The sequence below is a fragment of the Schistocerca serialis genome, chromosome 6 (assembly GCF_023864345.2).
Source record: "Schistocerca serialis cubense isolate TAMUIC-IGC-003099 chromosome 6, iqSchSeri2.2, whole genome shotgun sequence".
NCBI classification, from domain to species: domain Eukaryota; kingdom Metazoa; phylum Arthropoda; class Insecta; order Orthoptera; family Acrididae; genus Schistocerca; species Schistocerca serialis.
Genome location: NC_064643.1, coordinates 181,974,199 through 181,996,661, shown reverse-complemented (window position 1 = coordinate 181,996,661; position 22,463 = coordinate 181,974,199). Strand labels below are relative to the sequence as shown.

Here is a 22,463-nt window from a genome sequence, read left to right as displayed (position 1 = left end):
GAGCCAAAAGCTGCACAATTATATTTACGTCTCCACAATTCATTTCAACACAACAGGAGCCAGCAGAAAATCAGATTGTGCAAGTCGAAAGTCTTGTTGACCTCCGCTAACATTGGTGTGGGGGGGGGGGGGGGGGGGTGGTTAGAGGGGATACATGAACAATTTTTGGAAATAATTTTTACCTTACGTAAACAAAGATCACTTTTGCGCGGTTGATGTAGAATCTTTGGCACAGTAGCCGTTGTTTACCTTCGACCATAGATACTATGGTCGAAGTTGTTTACTAGAGTAGATAATAGATATTGATACTCTATGGTTTTGTTCGCGGCGGTTATGTTAAATTGTGGGAGGAGGGACGGAATGTATGGGCCATGTGGTAAGTCCGATGCCTTGTTTAAACGTTTTGAGGCAACTACATTTTCGTCATAAGTTTATCGTTGTTTTGTTAGAATTGTAGGTTCCATGTGGAAAGTGCAATATGTTTTGAGACAACTGCATTTTAGCTTTTCTGGTAAGTTTGTCGTTGTTTTGTTATTATTTAGTGATGCTTTATCTTTAACGTTGACTTGATCATGCTGTATTCGGCCACTGGCACGTCATAACAGAACTGATACTGCATAAACCAATTCACTAAACTAACCGAAAAATTAACAAGAAGGTCCAACTTTAACTGCTGAAATCCGTTTCACAGTTTCTATGAAGTTATGAAAGTTACTATTGTCTTTTTGAAAGCACTGTATCTGTAGGCAGTAGCCTAAAGTATTGTAGCAGTGAAATTTTGTGAAGAAACATTGGTTGTGGTTAAACTGTTACCAAAAATATTAAGGTTCGATAAGTTAAAAACGTCCACATTGGCAGAAGCGCAAGTTCGGTGTTTACTTTCTTTGAAGGCGTATTTACCACTTTCCTGTTGCTTTCCGCTACACATTATATGGTTATGTTTAAGCCCTCCATAGAAATTATAGAGTATACTTTTCGTATGACGTTAATGTTCTCTTCATTCCAAAGACTGATTTGCTTTAGCTGCCAATGCTACTCTATCCTTTGCAAGTTTCTTCATCTCCGAGTACCTACTGCACCCTATATCCTTTTGAATCTGCTAAGTGTATTAATGCCTTGCCTTCCTCTACGATTTTTACCCTCCACACTTCCCTCCACTACTAAACTGGTGATCCCTTGAAGCCTCAGAACGTGTCCTAAACGATCCCTTCTTATAGTCAAGTTGTACAACATATTCCTCTTCTCCCCAATACTGTTCAGTACCCTGTCATTAGTTATGTGATCTACCCATATTATCTTCAGCATTCTTCTGGAACACCACATTTGAAAAGCTTCTATATATTCTCTTCTTCTCTACACTGTGTATCTCCCATGTTTAGCTTCCATACATGGCTATGCTCCATACAAATACTTCTGGAATAGACTGTCTGACATTTAAATCTATACTTGATAACAAATTTCTCTTCTTCAGAAACACTTTCCTTGCCATCACCATTCTACATTTAATTCCCTCTCTACTTTGACCACCATCAGTTATTGTGCTGCCCAAATAGCAAAACTCATCTATTATTTGTAAGTATCTCATTTCCTAATCTAATTCCCTCAGCATGACAATATTCAATTTGAGTACATTCCATTATCTGTGTTTTGCTTTTGTTGATCACTTATATTCTCCTTCCAAGACACTGTCCATTCTGTTCAACTGTTCGTCCAAGTCTTTTGCTGTCTGACAGAATTACAGTGTCATCAGCAAACCTCAAGGTTTTTATTCCTTCTTGGATTTCAATCCCTTAGCTCCATATATATAATCTCCACTGTTTAATACTGGTCCCAACTTAGTAGTAGACAAAGCCTTGGAATGCAGATGTAGTGAGCATTGACATCACTGACACTTACAAAGTTAATGGCAAATAAAGAGTTCTTACTGTACAGGAATTCTTTAATATATGTATACATCAAGCTTTTGTTTGGATGCGTGCAGATTTTGCTAAACAAAAACTAAAAGTATTCTATTAATTTGTTTTTAGGCAGTAGCAGGTTGCTTAAATTATGTGAGATGTAGATTGTATGTGGAATAACATATTATGACATCATTTCTGCAAGTACTTTGTTGATGGGTGACACCCCCTCCCCCATCCTCAGCACCACAATCACCCACCCTGTATGTATCCCGTCATGTTATGACTAACTTAACTCGTGGTTTGTGCAAAATAACAGGCAACCGTGTGATATGAAACCACCCCCCCCCCCCCCCCCCAGCGAAATCTTGAGGTGACAAGTCTGTAGCATAGTCCAAGATCCAGGTAAGTTGAAAGGTGATAATTTGGATCTTGTTGACAAAGATGACGAATGTTGATCATCATAAACTTAAACTGCAAGATAAATTTAGAAAACGTGTTTCAGATAGTGGCAAACTTCCAGTGAGCATTTTGTTTCATATTATGTGCATATGTGGTGTATGAACTAAGAGAAGTACAAGTGGGACTTACTGTGTAATGCTTATAAATGTAACTCCAGCTATGGCCATTTATTTCCTCACACTTGGCCATTGCATTATAATAATGGTAATAACAACAAAATTTTATTGTCATTTAGCTTCTACAGCAATAGACAAAGTCAAAAGCATACATTTCTACTTTAACTAATATCAGTGTAATTTATTTTACAAGAAATAGGTAAAACTAGAAACTACATGTTAGAAAGTAGTATTTTCACCTTCAAAAAAATTCATCACCTGTGCAAAAAGAATTGGTTACTAGTAGTGTACATAATTTATCTTTAAAAATATGTAAAGGCAATTCTTTAAAATCTGATCTTAGCCCATTGTCCAGGATCAGTTACAGACTCGTATCACAATGTAGTCGTGATGAAGAATGGGCTGTAATTTAAGAAATTACTCAGGAAGAATCAATATGCAAAGAAGTAGGATACGAAAGTGCAAAGGAATGAGAAGATAAACTTGAAGTTCTCTAAGGCTATAGATGCAGCAGTAAGGAATAGATCAATATGCAGCACAGAGGAATGGACATATCCAAAAATGGCAGTCACAGAAGTTGGAAAGAAAAGAATAGGTACAGAAAAGCTGCAAAGAAACCATGGGTAACAGAAGAAATACTTCAGTTGGTAGATGACAGAAATACAAGTTGCTGAGGAATGAAATAAACAGGAAGTGCAGGGAAGCTAAGGCAAAATGGCTGCATGAGAAATGTGAAGTTGAAAAAGAAATGATTGTTGGAAGGACTGACTTAATATATAGGAAAGTAAAAACAACCTTTGTTGAAATCAAACGCAAGGATGGTTATGTTAAGAGTATGATGGGAATTCCTCTGTTAAATGCAGAGGAGAGAGTGGACTGATGGAAATAGTACGTTGAAGGCCTCTGTGAGGGGGGGGGGGGGAAGATTTGTCTGATGATATAGAAGAAGAAACAGGTGTCGATTTAGAAGAGATAGGGGATCCAGTATTAGAATCAGAATTTAAGAGAGCTTTGGAGGACTTAAGATCCAATGAGATAGAAGGGATAGATAATATTCCATCAGAATTTCTAAAATCATTGGGGAAGTGGCAACAAAATGACTATTTGCGTTGGTATGTAGAGTATGAGTCTAGTGACATATCATCTGACTCTTGGGACAGTATCATCCACACAGTTCCCAAGACTCCAAGAGCTGACAAGTGTGAGAATTACTGCACAGTCGGCTCAACAGATCATGCATCAAAGTTAATGAGAAAAATAATATACAGAAGAATGGAAAAGAAAATTGAGGAACTGTTAGATGACAATCAATTTGGCTTTAGGATAGGTAAAGGCACTAGAGGCAATTCTGATGTTATGGTTTATAATGGAGGCAAGAAGACAAATTCATTTGATTTGTGGACCTGAAAAATCGCGACAGTGTAAAATGGTGCAAGATGTTTGAAACCCTAAGAAAAACAGGGATAAGGTATTGATAGAGAAACAGGTAATATGTACCAGAGCCAAGAGGGAATAATAATAGTGGACAATGAAGAACGAAGTGCTCGAATTAAAAAGGGTGTAAGACAGGGATGTAGTCTTTCCCCCTACTTCTCCACCTGTACTTCAAAGAAGCAGTGATGGAAATTAAAGAACAGTTCAAGAGTGGAATTAAAATTCAAGGTGAAAGGATATCAGTGATGTGATTCGCTGATGGCACTGCTATCCTTGGTGAAAGTGAAGAAAAATTACATGATTTAAATGAAATGAACATTCTGATGAGTACAGTGCGTGGATTGAGAGTATATCAAAGAAAGATGAAAGTAATGAGAAGTAGTAGAAGTGGGAACAGCAAGGAACGTAACGTCAGGGTTGATGGTCACAACGTAGGTGAAGTTAAGGAATTCTGCTACCTAGGCAGCAGAATAACCGGTGATGGAAGGAACAAGGAGGTCATCAAAAGCAGCCTAGCACTGGCGAAATGGGCATTCCTGGCCAAGAGAAAAGTCAACTGGTATCAAACATAGGCCTTAATTTAAGGAAGAAATTTCTGGGAATGTATGTTTGGAACACAGCATTGTATGGTAGTGAAACACGGACTGTGGGAAAACCAGAATAGAACAACATTGAAGCATTTGAGATGTGATTCTACAGATGAATGTTGAAAATTAGATGGCTGATAAGATAAGGAATGAGGTGGTTCTGGGCAGAATTGGAGAGGAAAGGAATATATGGAAAACACTGACATGCAGAAGGGACACGATGATACGACATCTGTTAAGACATGAGGGAATGACTTCGATGGTACTGGGGGATGCTGTAGAGGGCAAAAACTATAGAGGAAGGCAGAGATTGGAATACATCCAGCAGATAATTGAGGATGTAGGTTGCAAGTGCTACTCGAGATGAAAAGGTTGGCACAAGAGAGGAATTCGTGGCAGGCCACATTAGACCAGTCAGAAGCCTGATGACTCAAAAAAGTCCAAGGATTAGCTGCAAGTTACATGATTTAGATAATCTGTCATATGGCATGTCTACACATGTTCTATTTCTAGTGTTACAACTATGTACATCACTTCTCAATACAAATTAGAAACATTTTTTCTGACATACAGTAAAAAATTGTAGGTGAATAAATTTGCTACTGTCTGACATTCCAGTTTAATGAACAGAGGTTTACAATGGTCTGTTTTATTGGAATCAGTTATTTTTATTACTTTCTCCTGCAAGAGTAAAATGTCATTTACATGACAACTACTACCCCTATGATATGATACTTTGGAAGAAAGCAAAATATGGTGATCTTACATAGTTATTTGGAATGTATGTTTAAAGTCCTAATTAAATAAATAATTCTTTAAAGCCTAGCAGATACATTTTTAATATGTGTTCCCAGATCAGTTTATTGTCAGTAAGAATGTCTAGAGATTTAATAGTTCCTAATTCATGATGGTTACGAATCTCTTTGAGGTTAAACTTAAATAGGGATGTTTTACTTTCATTTAGTAGAAAAGTTTTTACTCCAAACCACAGTGAAGACTGGGCGGGGGTATTTTCGGTTTGTTCCTTAGTTCTCTTTCTTTCTTTTTGTAGTTAATAAGATTTACTGCAGTTTTTCAGAGGAATGTTTGTTTCAAATATATTTAAAAATGCAGAGAAAAATTCAGTGAAAACATTATCAGAGGAACAACATTGAAATCTATTGAAAAGGGAGTCCCAGCTGTAACAAGCAAGGGCACGTCTAAACCTGTCCATCTCTATTCTAATCAGTGTAATAGTCACAGTTTTAGATTTTGGTTTGGAGCAGTCTGAAGGTATAATACTAAGACTAATAAATACTGCATCATGATCTGAAAAAGGAAAACTAAATACATCAGAGGACATACAAATTCTATTAATATTTGTAAATAATTTAAAATGGGCAGGGCCTCTTGTAGGTTTACAGTTAACTTAGTAAAGATTTCAATATAATGAAAAGGATAGTTGCTACTCACCATATAGCGGAGACGCTGAGTTGCAGAAAGGCACAACAACAAGACTGTCGCACAATTAGCTTTCAGCCAACAAGGCCTTTGTCAAAATTAGATGACATACACACACGCTTATGCAAACGCAGCTCCTACGCTGTAACCACAGTTTCTGAGAGCCCGAGTCAGGTTAAATTGTTGAAGCACATTTTGAGCAGTCACGATTCTTTTCGTCCTGCAGTACATAAAAATTTTAATTGACATCTCCATCCATGACCATATTATATTTTTCCTATTTTAGTATAGTACAGATGCACATTAGGATGTCAGTTTCTAAAGAAAGATTTGGGGATCATCACTAGGTAGCCTGTATGCTATTACTACAACTACCTTCAGACTCTAAATTACTGCACCTGATATTTCAAAATGCAGTTCAACAAACAGTGTAGAGATCTAGCCTACCAAAGTTTGGCACAAGAGGTATTCCCCCCCTCCCCACCTCCCTCTCAGGGTAAGTGATGTCCTCTACTACAGCAACTAAGCAATGTGTAATCATTCAGTACTTTTTACCTAAGCTCTTCCTCTTAAGCATAAAATGTCCAACTTTCATTTAAAAATTCATTAGTTATTATGTTTTTATCTGCCATACCCTGAATGTTGAGGAAGCCTGTTTTAAAATCTATTTTTAGAATTACTTTTTTTGCACATTTACTCAGTTGAAATAGGCTAATGTTACCATGTAAAAGTTGATGAGGTTGTGTCCTAGTGGTACTGGAACATCTAACCTGATCTAATCTTTTAAGTTTTTTGTTATCTCAGTTGAAACAAAAACCAAACAGAGTACTAATCTTTCTTCCTTTCTAAGCTTATCCAATACTATTCTGAGAATTGTATCACGTAAAACTTATTCACACAGTTTGTTGAGATGTTGGCCATGCTTGGTACACCAATCTCTGCTATAACTACGGGTGTTAACAACAGAAACATTCTTAAGGAGCTTACAGATAGCTTTGAACTCTTTGTTGGTTTTCTTCACTTTGTTCTTCACACATGACCACTGAGGCAAATCATGCTGATAAGGCACATTGATGACAATCACATTGGTGTGGGTTAACACTTACTGTTCTTCAGTGTCGATGCAGCTATCTTACTCTTTTCTGCTGACGCTGTTTGCTCCGGCCGATACCATTACAAAGTCTTTGTCTGCGAGGGTTGTGCTGTCTTTCTTGATTAATGTGGAAACATCTCATAAACCGGCCCCTGGTTTAATGATTCCTTCCATATCAAACTTTACCATCACAGAAGCTCTACTATGCATTAACATAACTGATATTCCTTGCACATAATTGTGTAAATCTTGATTTTATGTTTCTTCTGATGTATTAGTTTGCTGTTTGCTATGTTTTGAGTCCCTTGCATTGCCCTGTCAGATGAGGATGCTGATAAATTTCCACACCATCTGTGTTTCGCAATGAATCATATTTATTAATTGGTAGAACAAAATCCTGCCCATATTTAGATTTGATGGGTTTGTAAGAGCTCCTCTTCGATTTCACAGTTTCCCATCCTCAGCTGGACCTGTTATTGTGATCTGTTACAGTCCTAACCTCAGTTCTTGGCAATCCTTACAGTTTAGAAATATTGAGACATACCTTATGATCACTCTCTTCCAAGGTATGCTTGAGTCTTCTGTTTTCATCACTTACTATTTTTAAGTCCTTTTGTAGCTTAGCAATAATTGATAATAAGGAATTTTTATCTTCATCAGATAATGAGTTACCGATCGTTTCACCATTCGTTGGACAAATCCACTCAGCACTTTCTTTTTGGTAATATTTGAGCAAGCAAAGCGATTCCAGTGATCATACAAGATACCATTTCTTACATTTTTATTAGATTTTACATATTTAATATTACGGTCAACCTGTTTTTAAGGGAACTGAATCACTACCTAGTACTTAGACTGGTGCCATCTTATAATAAATATGGGGCTTTAAGTAATTGTAGAAATTTATTCTTTATACAGAAACATAAGGGAACAAATATACAGTGCGTAGATAAAACTTGTAGCAGCCAAGTGGAACAGAAAAACAATTAACAAACATTATTGTAATGGCTGGTGCAAAAACAATTACCCATTAAAAGTTAGAAAAAGAGATGTCATCCATGTTAAAAGCTCAGTTTAGGTCATTTAACACACCCTTATCATTCAGATATATCCCAGACCCAATTTCTTATTTTTCCTATGTAGTGGAACTTACTAGCTCCACTAATATTCAGTATCTTTTTGTGACAAAATTTTGCCTCTCTTGAGAAAGCCATATGCAGCCTTAGAACATCACAAATTCACCTTTTCAATAAGTTTTTGCATAGACACACAGTGATTTTCCCTAGTAACTGGAAATTCCATGTTGGAACAGTAAAGAATTAAATCCATCAACATTTTCTATGCCTCCATCTCCCACCCCATTTCTCTTAAGACAGCGCTCAGTAGATTTTTATGGACATAGACCAGAAATTTTAATTCATAATGTTCTTGTAGGATTGTACAGTATGGCTTGCAGTAGCAACTTTCTTCAGCAGTAGCCTTCAGTCCATTTTTAACTGCGCTGGGAGAATACTGAAATTCTTTATTCTGTAGTTGACTCAAAAACCTTGAGATACAAAAATGTTATATTTTTATAATTTGTGTAGCATATTTTACAATGTTACAAGGGTAGGTAAATTTATGAGATTCTCAGGCGAGACTTCATTAGGTCCATCGTGATATAAAAATACCAGAAATATTTCAAATAAGCCTACTTAAATAAAATTAGCATAATTAGAATGCAGGCCAAATCTGTATTATACATGTTTTGTATAAATTTTTAAAAGTTGCCAATGTTATGACGACGATGATCGAATCGTCACCAATGTGAATGTCTGGTGGCCAATGCTAAATAGAAACATACAAATCTCTTCTTTGCATATACAGCAGATTTGTCAGTGTAGTCGATAAGGAGCTAGCTGCATGATCCTGGTCTACAAGGACTAAAGTAAATAGAAGTCGGTGGTAAAAAATAATATATTGTACATAACGGGTGGTACAGGAGTCTTCATAGTCAGGAGAGATAAAATTACTAACAGAGAGCTATAGAGGCATCACATAGGCCATACTTTAACTAAGTGCCTTGTTAGAGGTTGCTTCCTATCAGCTGAAGGCTATACTATTTTCCTACTTGATGTCCCGAGCAAGAGTGGCTGAGCATACGCTAGAGACTTGTTGCAAACTGAGGAGCGGCGCTAGTCTCGACTCGTGGGTCCATCGATACCAGCATGGAGCGCAGTTGATAACTGCAACCCCTACCAAGTGTGCTATTGAACATTGATACCATATTCCTCCCCTGCAAACGGCCATTGAATATGGCTAATGACCACCGGGTGGAGGACCCCATGCTGACGTAGTTGAGGAGGTGGGGAGCCTGACTGCAGGCAAGGCATGCCCACCCACACCCTGCCATTCGGACCGAGGGGAGACAGGAAATGCCTGGAAACCTATTCCAAGGTGAATGTAAACATGAGGTGCCTGCACATCTACAGCTATGGGAGGAACTGAAGGGCTGACCTCCATTGGGTCGGGGCACCTGACAGGCAACAAGGACTGGAAACTTGGAAGTGCAGACTGTTCTACGGCAGTGGATGGCATTGTAATCGGAAGTTCCCTGTGCACTATCACACTGGAAGGCACCTGGTCCATATGGTCTTATGGTTGCTGCGGCAATGCTGGCACTGTGGATGACTCCAGCACGAGACATTACATCTGTGCTGGCACTTTGTCGCGTGGCAAAGCGAAGCTACGGATGCCAGAACCCCGGGGCGAGGAGAGCAAGGAAGAGGGCCCCGTGGGGCAACCCCGTCAACACTGACACTGGGAACATAGGGGCAAGTGGCAGAAACCCCACGTCGAAAGAGGTGCATCTGATTCTGATGCCTGCACACCTCACCAAACGGACCTGAGATGACAAACAGTGCGGCCAAGATGGCGAAGAAAGTGCCCTTTCAGCCATCAGCGATTGCCATGGAAATGACAAAAATAGACAATATCATCTGGCCAGAATTTGTGGGTCTGCCATGGGAAAGAAACGCAGTTTGGAGGATGCAACAAATTCATCAGAGTTTTGTGAGGACGACCATGCAACAATTCAGCAGGCGAAGCACTGTTGCGGGGCTGTGATTGGTATGAATATAAAAGCAACAAAAGAGCGTCCATGCGAGAGTGATAGGCGTGCAATTTAGATATTTGCGACTTAAACATCCGAACGAATCTTTGAGGGGCTCCGTTCGATTGAGGAGAGAACGGTGTGGGAGTTAAATGCTGAATACCATTAGATTCACAAAACTTTGAACTCTGCAGACACAAATTGTGGTCCATTGTCAGTGACAATGACTTGTGGCAATCCTTCGATGCAAAATATAGAAGAAAAGGCTTTAATGGTAGCTGACTATATCATTTATGACATAACAACAAATGGAAAATCGCTAAAAGAATCAAGAAGAATTAACCATCCCGCATCCCAAAAAGGATCCGTGAAATCTAAATGCAAGTGATTCCATGGCAAAGTTGCCTTAGGCCGAGAGAATTTTTTGCGGTGGTGCGAATTGGTTTTCCGCACACACAGAACAAGAACAACAAATCTTGGTTATGTCAATATCAATTCCAAACTAGGTAGAGTGATGGCAAGCTAACTGTTTTGTCCATGCGATACCCCAGTGACCTTGGTGAAGAAGTCGTAGCACAGCTGACTGCAAAGAACTTGGAAACAACACGAGACTGATCATTCTCCGTGCGCAGCGAGATGACACCACGTTGGACACTAAGTCGTGCACAGTCTGTGCACAAAAAAAAAAGATGATGAATCAACGATCTTCAATCCAATTTTTAGACAAAGGCCATTGCGTAGTAACATAATGCAAAATAATACTTAATACTGGGTCGTTAGCTGTTGCTGTTGCTATACAACGAAAATCGACAGGAAAACTTTCCACATCATCATCATTTTGCACATCTCTGAACATACAAGCCTGTTCGGAAGAGTCGAACAGCATGTCTTCAGCTATTGGCAACCAGGATAATGGGTCAGCGTTACCATGCTGGGCAGTAGGCCGATACAAGATGTCATAACAGTTCTGTGAAAGTGACCAACGATAAAATTTTTGAGCCATACGCGGAGGCACGGGCTTTGATGGGTGAAAATTGGACAGCAAAGTCTTATGGTCGGTGAGAACTGTAAACTTGCGAGCATGTAAGAAATCGTGGAATTTCATAACTCCAAAAATCAAAGCGACAGATTCCTTCTCGATCTGCGAGTAGTTACACTGCGCAGAGGAGAGTAGCTTCGATGCAAATGCGATAGGGCAATCGCGGAAACCAAGTTTATGAGCAAGAACAGCTCTGATCCCGAAATCAGATGCGTCAACCATGAGGACAAGAGGTTTTGTAGGATTGAAGGGCGTAAGACATGTACTAGATAACAACGCAGATTTAAGCTGCTGAAAGGCAAGTTCGCATTCAGGCGACCAAATGAACAGAACGTTCTTCCGACGTAGTCATTGAAATGGTGCTGCAAGAGATGATGCGTTAGGCAAAAACTTGTGATAATAATTGAGCTATCCAAGGACGAATTGTAATTCTTTAACTGTCTTGGGTGCTGCTATCCCTGATATTGCTCTTAAATGATCCGGACTTGAATGGGTGCCTTGAGAGTTGATTATGTGTCCCAAGTAAGATAACTGTTCAGAAAAAAAAATTACACTTGTCCCTATTGAGTCTAAGTCCATTCTCACGTAGCACTTCAAATAACTGTCTCAAATTATGCAGATGTTCATGCTGCGTAGAATCAGAAACTGCAATGTCATTTAGGTAATTACACACCGAAGGAATCGCCGCACAGAGAGTCTGTGAGTACTGTTGAAATAGTGCTGGGGCAGAGGCACATTCGAATGGAATTCTTAAATTTGTAGAGACCTAAATGGGTATTCATGACAAAAATCTTCTAGGATTCGTCATCCACAGGAATATGAAGATATGCATCTTGCAAATCTAACTTAGAAAAATATTTGCCTGAACACAATTTGTCAAAGAAGTCTTCTGGACATGGCAAAGGAAATGTTGCAACAAGTTGCGGACTGATGGTGGCTTTAAAATCCACGCACAGCCAGTTTGCCCAATGGTTTCATTAAGATAACCCACAGCGTTGCCCTGCAGTTCAATATGCACCTGAAAATTTTTCGCACAACCTAAACCTGGCGAAAAATGTCAGCAAACTCTTGGACTGTAGTGATGGCTAGTACGTCATACTGCAGAGTTAAGGAGAATACATCAAATAAATCAAAACAAAAAATATTTACAGATGAAGCTGAACACAGTACATGAAAAGAAACCACTTGAGTTTTTCCACGATATGTCGCTGGCAAACTACACAGTCCTAATACCGGGATACTTTGACCACTGTAGGTAGCTAAAGTAACATTTGTGTTATGCATTGTAGGTGAACCAAGCAATTCGTAAGTTTTACGTTTCATTAGTGAAACAGACGCGTTAGTGGCCAACTGAAAAGGAATCGTATGATTCTGAATGTTCAAGTTGACAAGAAGTTTGTTCTGACGTCGGTGTAAAATGTCAGTCGGAGAAGCCATGTTCACTGGCAAATGTGGATGGGCAGGTCAGGCGTAGCAGGACGTCTTTAGTCGGCATGCACTAGCCTTACAAGCAATTGTCACAATCGGGTAAAGGCACAGTTACTGGGGTGAATTTACAACATTTATTTCCATTGCTTGGGGCTCGTTGTGATAGGAAGTCTTACATCGGGAACCGTTCCGGCGGAAGCTACTTAGTCCGGAAACGTGATACTGAGTGTCAGATTTTTGTCGTTTGAGGCACACTGCCTTGATATGTCCCTTCTTGTTGCAAAAATGGCACAAGGCCTTGCGGGATGGACAATTCTGGTGCGAGTGCTTTGAATTCATTGCAGGCATGAACGCAAAGCAGGCGGCTGCTGCCGGCGCATAATAGGTATCTGTTTCCCGAAAGTGAATTGGGCCGGAGCTCGATGAGCTAATAAAGCACCATGTAAATGGGAAGCGCACGCAGCTGGCTTTCTAACTGGACAGACAGTGGGAGGCAATTCGAAAGAATTTGCAGCAAAGTCCAAAGTGTCCTGTCTGTCCAAAATGTCCAACACTTGTTCTAAAGAGGGGTTGAATAATTTAAGAATTTGGTCTCTAATGCATGTGTCTGACACGTTTTGCGCAGTAGCATCCCTTACCATTATGTCAGAATATGATATTCCACAAGACCGTGAAAATTCAATCGCGAGTGAGGCCTTGCGTAGTGGCTATCCACTCACAGTAATTCTGCTGAAGGGCATGTGTTGTGCAGAAAAATGTTTACCGCTTAGCCACAATATTTATGTTTTCCTTGTAATAACTGGTTAATGCCTGAAAAAGTTCTTCAAAACTGAACTGATCTGGAGAACTTCTCGGGAAGAGTTTGAGGAGGATTCTGTACGATACCACACCGACACATTATGAAAGCGCATGCAGCTTTGTTGTACCTTGGATGTCATATGCAGCAAGATGGTGTGAAAATTGTGCCTACCACTTCCACCCTGTTTCCACGCTGGCATCGAACGCTGTGGCCTGTTGTACGGTCGGCTCCTGTGCAGCCAGTACATGTGGCACACCGTGTTGTCCCTGGACAAGCTGTCCCAAGGCTTGTGGTAGTGTTAGACTGCTCATTCTGTAATCGTAACAGGTCTGCCAGTACATTTTGTTCCTCCAGATTTGCTATCACAAATAAATCAAATAATCACGAGTGGGAGTAGGAAAAAATGTCTTTCACTCTTCACTCACACAGTGCAGAGAGGATGGGTGGTGCAGCCGGGTATATAATCTGTAAACACACATAAATAGAGATAGTGTAAACACAAACGAAATAAATGTCTCGTCTCCGATGTATCATTGAATCAGCTCTGCTTTCCAAATAATCTGCGTCGCCACTTCCAAATAACGACGAAAGAAACGAACAAGAGATTTACACTGTACGTCGCTGACACTGTTAAATAATGACGAAATACTTTTACCCTCGTCGCCAATTATTACGACGACGAACAAATGGTTACCAATGTGAAAGACTGCTGGCCAATGCTAAATAGAAACATACGACTCTTCTTCGTATATACAGCAGGTTTGTCAGTGAAGTTGATAAGAAGCTGGTGGCATGGTCTGGGTCTACAATGACTAAAATAATTAGAAGTCGTTAGTAAAAAATAATATATTGTACTTAACTGATGGTACAGGAGTCTTCATAGTCAGGAGAAATACAATTTCAAACAGAGCTATAGAGGCATCACATAGGCCATACTTTAACTAAGTGCTTTGTTAGAGGTTGCTTCCTATCAGCTGAAGGCTCTATTACTTTCTTACTTGATGTCCCAAGCAAGAGTGGCCGAGCGCACTCTAGAGGCTTGTTGCAAACCGCAGAGTGGCACTAGCGGCACTCGACTCGACTTGCGGGTCCAGCGATAGCATTATGGTCCGCGGTCGATAACTGAAACCCCTACCAAGTGTGCTATCGAACGTTGATACCACAGCCAAAACGGGGCGCAAATGTCTCTACTTACTGTCACAAGTATGGCCATAACAGGGAACCAAGACAAAATATGAATCCGTGTACGGCCATAGAAGTTTAATGGTTTATTTTTGGGTTGCACTATATTTAAAATGTAAGAAATGAAACTGTAGGCCTAATACATAACTGTGCCTCCAAACAGATTAAGTTTGTTCTGATTTTTTTATTTAAACATGTAAAATATGAAAAACTAATTATACATTGCTTGAAGAAAAACTCTACAAAGCTCGACATTTTCAACACAGACCTTTTCACAGGAATATGGCTCCAAATAAGAACTTACAAATAAATGCTTCTATATCTACCTGAATAGCACATTTCATATTGTTTATAATAAGCTATTGTAAGACTAGCTGCTGTGCAAAAGAAGCTTAAAAATTCACTAATTACATCAAATTGACCATTAGTGGGGTAGCGGCCAAAAACTGAGCCTGAGCCCTAGTCTCATCTGCTCTGGCTACTCTGCTCTCTCTCTCTCTCTCTCTCTCTCTCTCTCTCTCTCACAGAGAGAGAGTATTGTGGAATGCAAGAATGCCACAGCAAACTGGTTGCTGTGTGCTAATGATTTCTTGCAACTTGATATTGCTTTCTTTTCACATACATGGAACAAGAACTAATGTGAAGAAAAAAGTTAAAGGTATCTGAAACTTGGAAAGTGCAAAAGACTAGTGTGGTTACCCATTAAATACGAAATAGTAATTAGGTAGTACAGCTTTAGAATCCAGCTACTCTTAACTTGCTTTGATTATAAGTGTGCTGCATGGCCTCAGTTGTTACAGGTTGTTCCAGTGCTGGACGTATTACTCTACTTGGATTCGGAAATATCATGCTGGCACAGTCGTTAGTCCCAACAACTACTACACTAAGCATTCATCTGTGCAGTAAGTGCTTGTGGAGCACCTCAGTCAGGTATTACCCTACAAATTTTGGCTTTATAACAGCAAAGATTTGACCAGCAATTAATTTTCACGGTCTCGTTGGAGTTTGTTACATTATGATGGACACACATGCAGTCTGTTTCATTATGTAATCTTTCTTGCATCAGAGACTATTTCTTTCTCAATCATTAAGAAACTCTGAGTTAACTGTATCTTGTTCTAACGTATAAATGCTACTGATTTAATGGCGTAATAGAAAATTCTCAGTAAAAGAAAAATCAGTGCTGTGAAAGCAGATGAGAGCAAAGCACTACGTGCAAAGGAGGTATTCACAGTAGGCATCCAGTTAAAAGGTCTTGTATTATAGCTCTTCCACAACATTCACACATGGTTACAAAATTGTTAGGCCATGCTGCCAGCATCGTTTCTAATGTTATATATAATATGCGTACTTGTTTACAGTCTGTTGACACTGACAGTAAACATTTCCAACATAATTTTTGCATCATCTTCTATACTATGCTCAGTTAAGAGTTTGCTTGTTGCTTACCTTTAATAGTAGTCAACTTACAGGATGAGGGTCATTCTGTGTGATGAAGTGGGACTTTTGCATAACATGTCTCACTTTCCAAAATTGAACCCTGTGGTGCACGATTTTCACTGCAGTGGACAGCTTTTAATGATTATTTCTCTGATGTTTTCGATCAGTCTTTGTGCTGTTAATGCATGGAGGGCACAATGCCAGTAGGGAGGGTCCATGGCAGTGGACTGTATGTATTTGCTTTCTCAGGACTGATTGAAAGTACCAGAGAAGTGACTATTAACAGCTGTCCACTGTAGTAGACACTACGCAACTCAGGGCTAATTTATATTGAGACAGAAACTCTCTTTCTCTTGCCTTCAAATGGTGTTGGGCTAAATATAATTTTAGTAAAATAAAGTGACAGTACCGAAAGTACAGATTCCATCCATCTGCTTTGACCCGTGGCATGATCAAGATGGTGGATACCCCTGTTTCAAGCACAAACATAATGCCACTAAATATATCCGTGAACGATGAAGAAAATGACGTGAAATATTTAACTCTAGCACTGAAACGAAACTAGTGAGGCACCTGTTAGGAGTTGGAGGTTTTGTGTGGCAATGGGCTAAATGTAAGACAATAATTAGACTAAAAAGTGTAAAATAATGTCTCCTAGCCCCATACAGATTCCTAACTCCATACAGTTACTGCTGAAAATTTGTGCTTGTGAAATTTAATAGCTATAACAATGCAGTAAATCATGTCAGTGTCGTCTGTAAAATTTTCCGGAGATAAAATAGTCCCCCAATTGGACCTCCGTGTGGGACAATGTGAAGGAAAAGAATCCCAATTTTAACATAGCCACTTGGAATGTGAGAACACTGCTTCAGTGTAGCAAACTAGAAAATGTAAAACTTGAAATGGAACGACTGGAAGTAGATATCCTAGTCATATTGGAGATGAGGTGGCCCCAGCCAGGTGATTTCTGGCCTGGAGAATACAGAGTCATTCACACTGGAACTGACCAAGATAGACCAGGGATGGAAGGAGTTGGAATAATTCGGAGGAAAAACTATGGCTCATGTGTCAAGGGATATGTGCAATATAGCTCTCGAATAATGCTAGTCAAACTTGAAACTAAACCAAAGGACACTGTGATAATACAAATGTACATGCCAACATCCTAAGAAGAAGATGCAGTCATTGACAAAATATATGAAGAAATAAGTAATGTGATGAGAAATGTTAAGGGAGATGAAAACCTGATTGCCATGGGGGACTGGAATGTGATTGTGGGTGAAGAACCGGAGGAAGGAATTGTTGGCAAATATGGACTTGGAAGAAGGAAATGAAAGAAGAGATCGACTTATCGAGTTCTGATCTAGGAACCAATTAGTTGTTGCAAACACACTTTTCCAACATCACAACTGAAGAAGATACACATGGAAGGCCCCTGGAGACCGGAGTAGACAACAGATTGATTACATTCTAGTGAAAGCACATTTTAGGAACCAGATAAGATTGCAGGAGTTATCCATCTGCAGACATAGGCAGTGATCATAACCTGGTCTTAATGAAAAGTTCACCGAGATTCAAACGTTTGAAGAAGCAGCCAGTAAAACTTACATGGAACCAGAAAAAATGAAAACTGAGGGACTGGCAAAGCGCTATACTCATGAAACAGATAAATTAGCTAACAATTTTCAGCATGGTGGAGTAAGTGAAGACTGGGATCAAATTAAATCTGGTATATACAAAGCAGCAGAAAAGATAGTTGGAAGAACTGAACCCAAAAACAAGAGGAAATGGATTACAGCAGATATTATTGAGATTATAGAAAACAGGAGATTATACAAAAATGCAACTGATGAACAAGGAAAAGCTAAATACAGAAGACTAAGGAATTTAGGTAATAGAGAAGCTAGGAAAGTAAAAGAAAATTTTCTTGAAGAAATGCGCAGAGAAGTGGAAGAAAATATGCTAAACGGAAGAACTGATTTAGACTACAGAACAGCAAATCATTTTTTTTAACAAACATAAAATGACACTCTCAGCCACAATAGAAAATAAAGAGGGGAAAATGCTGTTTGGTGAAGACATGGTGAAGAGATGGAAAGAATACATAGAGGAGTTGTATGCTGGAACACCTCTTTTGGAGGAAATAATAAGAAGAGAAGAGCAAGCAGACGAAAATGACAAGGGAGATAACATTCTGCAAGAATAATTTGACAGAGCTCTAAAAGAACTACCACACAACAAAGCAACGGGTATTGATGACATCCCTGCAGAACTAATAAAGAATGCTGGTGACAGCTTGAAACTGATGCTGCTTAAACTTATTAGGTCCATCTATAACACAGGAGAGATACCGACAGACTTCCAGAAATGTATCATTGTTCCTATACCAAAGAAGGCAGCAGCTACAAAATGCGAACAGTGCTGAACTCTAAGCCTAATATCACATGCATCAAAAATTCTCATAAAAATAGTTCTGGAGAGAAGGTGGAGGATATGCTGGTTGTTGACCAGTTTGGTTTCAGAAAGGAATTGGGAACAAGAGAGGCGACTCTGGCACTGAGACTTATCGAAAAGCAATTACAGAAAAATAAACCAACTTATATTGCCTTTGTAGACATGGAAAAGGCATTTGATAACGTTATCTGGCAAGAGATGTTCAGAGTGCCGAGGAAAATTGGAATAAAGTACAAAGACATCCGTTTGATACTCAGTTTCTATAAGAAAGAGGTGGCAGTGATTAGGAACTGTCACCATGAACATGAAGCAAATATTAGAAAAGGGGTAAGGCAAGCATGTGCTCTCTCTCCTCTTATATTAAGTGCTTACATCCAGGAAGCTATAGACAAAGTTCAAGAAGCTACTGAGGTGGGGATCAAAATTAATGGGCAGAAGATAGACATGCTACGTTATGCAGATGATATTGCTGTAGTCACGGAGACGAAAGAAGATCTAGAGGAAGTCCTCAGAACAATGTAAAAAATTCTATGCAATCAGTATGGAATGAGAATAAACAAGAAAAAGACTAAAGTGATGGTATGCAGTACAGGAGCAGAATATGAACCTCTGAGAATGAGAATTGAAGAGAGGAATTGGAAATGATAGAGGAATTTACTTACCTGGGAAGCAAAATCACAAGAGATGGTAGAAGCAGGAAAGAAATTGCGACCAGAATACAAAAGGCCAAAATTGCATTTAATCAGAGAAGGAACTTACTCACCAGCAACAACATCAGTCTGAAAATAAGGAAACTTATCGTGAAAGGTTTCGTTTGGAGTTTGGCCATATACGGATGTGAAACTTGGACAATTGGAAGAGAAGAGAGAAGATGGCTAGAGGCCCTGGAGATGTGGTGCTATAGAAGGATGATGATCAGCTGGAGAGACAAAGTAACAAAGCAGAGTACAGGAAACCAGATCTCTGTGGAGGCATATCCAAACAAGAAGAGACAAATTTGTAGGGCACATCCTACGACACATCATCATTATTGAAACAATAGCAGAAGGAGCTATTGAGGGAAGGAATTGGCGGGGGCGACCAAGGATATCATACATGCAACAGATCATGAATGACGTTGGATGTAAGACATACGTGGAAATGAAGAGGAAGGCAGACAGAAGAGAAGAATGGCGCTCTGCTGCAAACCAACCTCAGGGTTGTGTCTGTATATGTGTGTATGGATATGTGTGTGTGTGCGAGTGTATACCCGTCCTTTTTTCTCCCTAAGGTAAGTCTTTCCGCTCCCGGGATTGGAATGACTCCTTACCCTCTCCCATAAAACCCACATCCTTTTGTCCTTCCCTCTCCTTCCCTCTTTCCTGATGAGGCAACAGTTTGTTGCGAAAGCTTGAATTTTGTGTGTGTGTTTGTATTTGTTTGTGTGTCTATCGACATGCCAGCGCTTTCGTTTGGTAAGTCACATCATCTTTGTTTTTAGATATATTTTTCCCATGTGGAATATTTCCCCTCTATTAATCTATTATGTATATGAACAGACCACAGATACTTCAATAATTACACTCGAAAGTTTGGCAAAAACATTTGACAGTCAGCAACAGAAACCAAAACATTGCATTGAAACGAGCGCTCAGTTCATTGTCCTGTGGAATGTGGCAAAAAAAAAACCGCAAATTGGCTTTCATAAGAAGAAGAACACACCAAAAATGCAACAGGAGCATAAAATGTAAGAAATTGTCCACACAACCTGTAAGTACAGTTCAAAACATTACTACTTAATAGGAAATACTAACCACCAGAACTGTTTATAACCTATAGGTACAGTGACAAAAATGTAAATTAAATAGCAAACATATGTACATATTCCAGGCCACTGATGATGCCTTGCATAAAATTAGGGCGAAACGCGTATGGCACTGAAATTGTGTTTTACTCAGTTGCTGTCAGACGGTCCATAAGTAAAAATTATCAATATACCGTAATATTACACGCAACTGAGGAAGACAGGACTACAAAAGTTGAAGATGTCAATACTTACATTTGTCCTTGTGCCATCACAAGTGACTGCCCAAATTCTGATGCCTGAATTGCTTAGCCTCTCCAGAGTAGAGTTTGTTATTTTGCCTGCACACTACCATCAAAGCCATTCACTAAAAAATATAGTACAGGACACTTAAATTTACCTTTTATGGACACAAGCATAAAAACTAATGCCTCTGAAGCTTCTTTTGATTAACTTCTCCTCCAAAATCTACAAAACCTGTATAGCTCTTAGTTTCCTGGTCCCACACTACCTGTTTTCTAATTACCATACTGTCTATTATGAGGCTAGAATCTTTAAATTCAGTCCTCACTTGATGGTTAAACTCAAAGTACCTGAATACATCACTTAAAAAGCCAGGATCACAATTCACAGTCCCTGCCGAATGAGGAAACAGTGATTTGTGAGGCAGAGGCATTAATATGTGTAAATATTCATGGACAGTAAAAATACACTGTCATTTCAAACATTTTAATGTCTGTTTTGTACCTGTTTCCCTTGGATGACACACTATTATTCAACAAATTGCACACTAATTCCACCTGAGCCCCTCTTTGTTGATTCAGGAATTCATGCAGCATCTCTGTTAGATGACCCTTCTCTCTCAGAGTACTTATTATGTCTTTCATTGGATAGTTTTTCCTTCTCTCTTCTCCTAATTTTTTCCTGCAGGCTCTTGATTTTTTTCTCAGTACCTCCACAACATCTGGTAAAAAATTGTATGTGCCAGTGGCCTTGTCAATCATTTCTGTCTGTGTTTGAGATCCACATTCCTTAGATGTCTCGCGATTCTGAGAAAACTGAAACAAGAATAGAATACAAGTAGTACAAGCATGAAACAAAGTTTGGCAAGTATTTATGAGAAAACATGTTTGTTTGAAAACAAAAACAATGTTTATGTGAAGTGACTCTGTTCAATATAATCACGAGTTTCTGCAGTAGACTTCAGTTGTTATTCTAATCTGCTGCCTTGGTTGTTTTTCCTTGGGCATTAAATGCCTCGGAAACGCAAACTGTGATGGCACTGCATCAGGCTTGAAATGCCTTCTCGAAGTACCAGTCCTTACTAAATAATCTTCTTCCAAGAAGTGATCTGCATATAAGAAACTATCCCTTGAAGGCGTAAAACCCTTGTGTTTAGTTTCAACAAATCGCCTTTTTGCAGAGGAAATCTGTCCAAAACAGAAGACACATTGTATTGTGCAAGGCAACTACCAAGATATTTAAGAGATGGTTGTCGTTTCTTGACATCCAGTTATTACCTGTGGAAAGTTAAATAACTTTCCTTGCTCCACCAGTTCGTACAGTTGTATGCAGAGCAAGAAATAACCGTTTTACACTCACAACATACACTTCGTTAACAGCAAGAGAAACTTTCTACCTAACTAAAAAATGGCGGACGATGTAAACAAACAGTGCTAAGACACCATGGATAAACACTATGGTCAAAGACAGAAGATGTACATTCAGTAGGGGCATATATTTATTGATCTATTTTACCTGGCAAAATTAGCGCCTTCAGGCCCTCTCTTACACCTAACCAGGCATACTCAGATTGAACGAATTTCAGTTTGTTCAGAACATTATGGACATACCACATGTTAAACAGTATTAATGTTAAAGAAAAAAATAAGAGATTATAACAGTAGTACAAGGATAATTATAACAATCAAAAATTATATCAATCCATAATAATAATAATAATAATAATAATGACTATGTATATGAAAGTAAATATATTTTTCTTTTATGAATGTCAGTCCTATTGCTAGTTGGGAATTTTCTCGTTATGTTCTTGCAGCTTGTGAGTTATTCACATCGAGCAGACACATAAGACGATAGAATGGGGTGAAGGAGATTAGAAGAGGTAGCTAGGTTAGAGGAAGAGAAATAGAATGGTAAAATTCAAAGCTATGCTGGAGAGGAGAAAGAAAGAAAGAGATGAGAGGGGCACAGCAA

The 22,463-nt window shown here is 39.1% G+C and overlaps 1 long non-coding RNA gene across 1 annotated transcript in view; it reads left to right on the top strand.

Annotated features, from left to right (window-relative positions):
• The first annotated feature begins 259 nt into the window (after positions 1-259).
• LOC126484529 (uncharacterized) overlaps positions 260-22,463 on the top strand; it is an 81,150-nt gene continuing 58,946 nt past the window's right edge. The window contains exons 1-2 of the long non-coding RNA XR_007587868.1: positions 260-376; positions 15,361-15,499. This is a non-coding gene — a long non-coding RNA (uncharacterized LOC126484529). The remainder of the gene's footprint in view (positions 377-15,360; positions 15,500-22,463) is intronic.